The following is a 3497-nucleotide window of genomic DNA, read 5'->3' as shown; positions in this document are numbered from 1 at the left end:
ACCATGTTAAGCTTGAACCAAAACTCTTCTTGGAGAGATATGGAAATATGTGTTAACTTAGCTTTTTACTGATGTGGACAACTTCATTCATACGGCATGTTCTAGGGATCATTTTGGTAAACAAACCGCGTCACTGGGTGGCAACGGCAATGGAACCCTATGGAGCCCAAGTGGCGCGAGGGGTGAGTGTCTGAGCCACTGAACTCTGTTTACATTTTTAAAACTGTGACAGTTCACACAACTTTAACACGACATGCTTATATTATACATCAAACTCTTGAGCTACTTCTGCTCTCACTCAGAATGTCAAAATATAAGCGATGTGATGTATAGTTTTTGAGATATTAACGTGAACTCAATGAAATGAAATGACCGGCTGGTTTACCAGGCTAGCTAAAGGCTAAAGGCCATTTTGGTTCAGTTTTCGACAGATTCGCAACTGGCAAGTTGCAGCTAGCTCCTATTCAGCTCACCAAAATGTAGCGTAGCCTACTATAGGAACGTTAATGCAGTTGTATTTTACACATAAAAGGCCCTCCTGCAGTATTCATGAATACAAATTCCGTCTTAGAAGACGGTCGGGTGGGCACACCGTTAAAAATGAACTGAACCACATTATGCTGTAGCCCGGTAGCCAACTGTTAGGCATATATTTCTATTTGACGTGTACTTAGTGGGTAAATAGTTACCTGAGCCGACAGTGACCATTGCAGTGGAAGCTCATTTTCATCAGCTCCTGGCCTGAGCCAAGCCAAACTCGCTCCCGTGTTGCTGCTGCAGCTTTCAGACTAACACCGCCACCTACTGGTGTCTCTGCAGCAAGGCAGGAGACAATTCTTATGTTGTGAGTTGTTGGGGTCATCATGCTGCATCACTTCAATCTCATATAAGAATCTAAGCTACATTTGGATTAATTACAACATTGATGTGAGAAAAGTAGGCTCTTGTCTTGTCTCTTGTGGGTTAAAATACATATATTAATTCTGCCTAACTCCATACCTATTACATTTCCAGTCGAAATGTTCAATTCTTATATATCAGAATGCTCCTTCGTCACCACTGTTGACATAACGCTGTGTTGTAATTAGTTGCACCAATTACATCGATGTGCACTGATGTTTCCAAGAGCCTCTTTTGATGCTCATCACACATTCATAGTGCCAATTAGGAGGATGGACGTAGCAGCACCTTTTCATCCAGCCAGTCTTCCATTCCTCCACTGATAGCCATTGTCCTCTTCAGCTGCTCCGCTGCTATTTGAACCCCACATCCCAACCTCTCCCCAATTAGAACCATCTTCCACTTTTAGGTTTACTTCTACTCTGAAGACGACGGAGGAAAACAGAGTCCTTTAACAAGCGGGCCCCCATTCTCCCGTTCACTGGGGAAGTTTACCCACATCTGCCTCAGCACCTAAACCCTGGAAGAGTAGGGGTCGGTGCCCGGGGCCAGAGGTCAGCACTTGTCCTGTTGTGAGCTAGAGCCAACATGAACCCCAGTCTTAACACTGTGGTCAGCGGGGGGAACACAGCGCTGCTGCGTTGGTTTTTCAGGGGGCCAGGGATGTGTGAACGGAACAGGAGCTTTGAGGTGGGCTTTTGCCGCACGGAAGCCCTTGAAAGGGGACTGTTCAGGTTTCTTAATTAAGAGAAGAACAAATAGTTGCGCAGCCTTGTCGCGTCTTTTATAGCATCGTCAATAGCACAGCCGCACAAATAGAAAACAAAGCTGCGGTTTGAGAATTTGCAGGTGTGCACGGATGCGTGTGAAGCTATATGGAGACCGTGGAGAAGAATAAAAACAGGTTTATGTGGCACTTGAGCGGGAGGTCTGTGTGAGAACGGATCTGGTTCACAACAGATCTGACAAAGCGGGCGGTCAGGTCAGGCCATGCTCGCCCGGGTGACCCGGTTCTGCCAAATTGATGCAGTCTTGTTCCCTCTCTCTCCCCTCACCTTCTCCTTCTCACTCCCTCTCTCTCCCTCACCTTCTCCCTCTCACTCCCTCTCTCTCCCTCACCTTCTCCCCCTCACTCCCTCTCTCTCCCCTCACCTTCCCCTCTTTCTCCTTCACCTTCTCACTCCCTCTCTCTCCCCTCACCTTCTCCCTCTCACTCCCTCTCTCTCCCCCACCTTCTCCCTCTCACTCCCTCTCTCTCCCTCACCTTCTCCCTCTCACTCCCTCTCTCTCCCCTCACCTTCTCCCTCTCACTCCCTCTCTCTCCCCCACCTTCTCCCTCTCACTCCCTCTCTCTCCCTCACCTTCTCCCTCTCACTCCCTCTCTCTCCCCTCACCTTCTCCCTCTCACTCCCTCTCTCTCCCTCACCTTCTCCCTCTCACTCCCTCACCTTCTCCCTCTCACTCCCTCTCTCTCCCTCACCTTCTCCCTCTCACTCCCTCACCTGCTCCCTCTCACTCCCTCTTTCTCCCGCGCACTTTCTTTCTCTTCTTATCAGCAAGCCGCCGTCCATAATTGACCTGATTCCCAGATTTCTGTCCCTCTCTGACCACCCCTGCCGCAGCATGAGAGTGGGCAGCGTAGGTGGCAGGAGACCGCCTGACTGGAGGGAAGAAGGAACGTAAAAGAAAGTATTCTTCCAACGGCTTGAAAGAAGAAGGGAAATCAGCATAATGACCATGCTCCCCTACCACACATTCACTCACTCTCTTCTGTCTCACCCACCCACCCACACACACACACACACACACACACACACACACACACACACACACACACAAACACGCATGCACGCACGCACGCACACACACTTTCTCTCTCTCTCTCTCTCTCTCTCTCTCTGGGCCCTCCTCCCTCTCCCTTCCCTTCCGCATCCAAATCTTGATTAACCTCCTCCCTCCCGCCCCCTTTCCCACCCACTCACATTCACACACACACACACACACACACACACACACACACACACACACACACACACACACACGCACACACACACACACATAGACACAAAGTGCCTCTGGGGGCCCCCCTGACAGATGGGGAGAGGGGGTTTCGGGGGGCTCCTGGTTTAGTGTGGTGTTGTCAGCGTTTGAATTGATCCACGGGACTACAGAGGCTTCTCTCTGCCAGTGTGTCACAATGGCAACAAGTGTGTGGAGCTGGGAGCAAGCTTGTACAGGCATGGGAGCCATGCCTCGTGAATGATAGCTTAGCAAATGGCCCTCCTTTCACTGGCCTTCATTGTAGGGCCATCTCTCGTTCTCTTTCAGACCCTACTCAGAAAAAACCTAGCGAAGCTTTGTTGGTTTTATTGGGTTTGATTGGTTTGAGATTCTGAAACGTGTTGGTTTTTGTCCGGTTCTGTATGTGTGAACTCGGTGGTGGAGGAGGGCGGGGGTATTTTTTTTTTGTACATTTTTGCTTGTTAAATTGATGTGTGTGTGTGTGTGTGTGTGTGTGTGTGTGTGTGTGTGTGCACCGTGGTCTCACGGTATGCTCTGTGGAATGATGTAAAGCTATCCGTCATTGGCCAAAGCCA

This window comes from Poromitra crassiceps (assembly GCF_964638095.1).
Source record: "Poromitra crassiceps genome assembly, chromosome: 6".
NCBI classification, from domain to species: Eukaryota; Metazoa; Chordata; class Actinopteri; order Beryciformes; family Melamphaidae; genus Poromitra; species Poromitra crassiceps.
Note: the sequence above shows the minus strand (reverse complement) of the source record.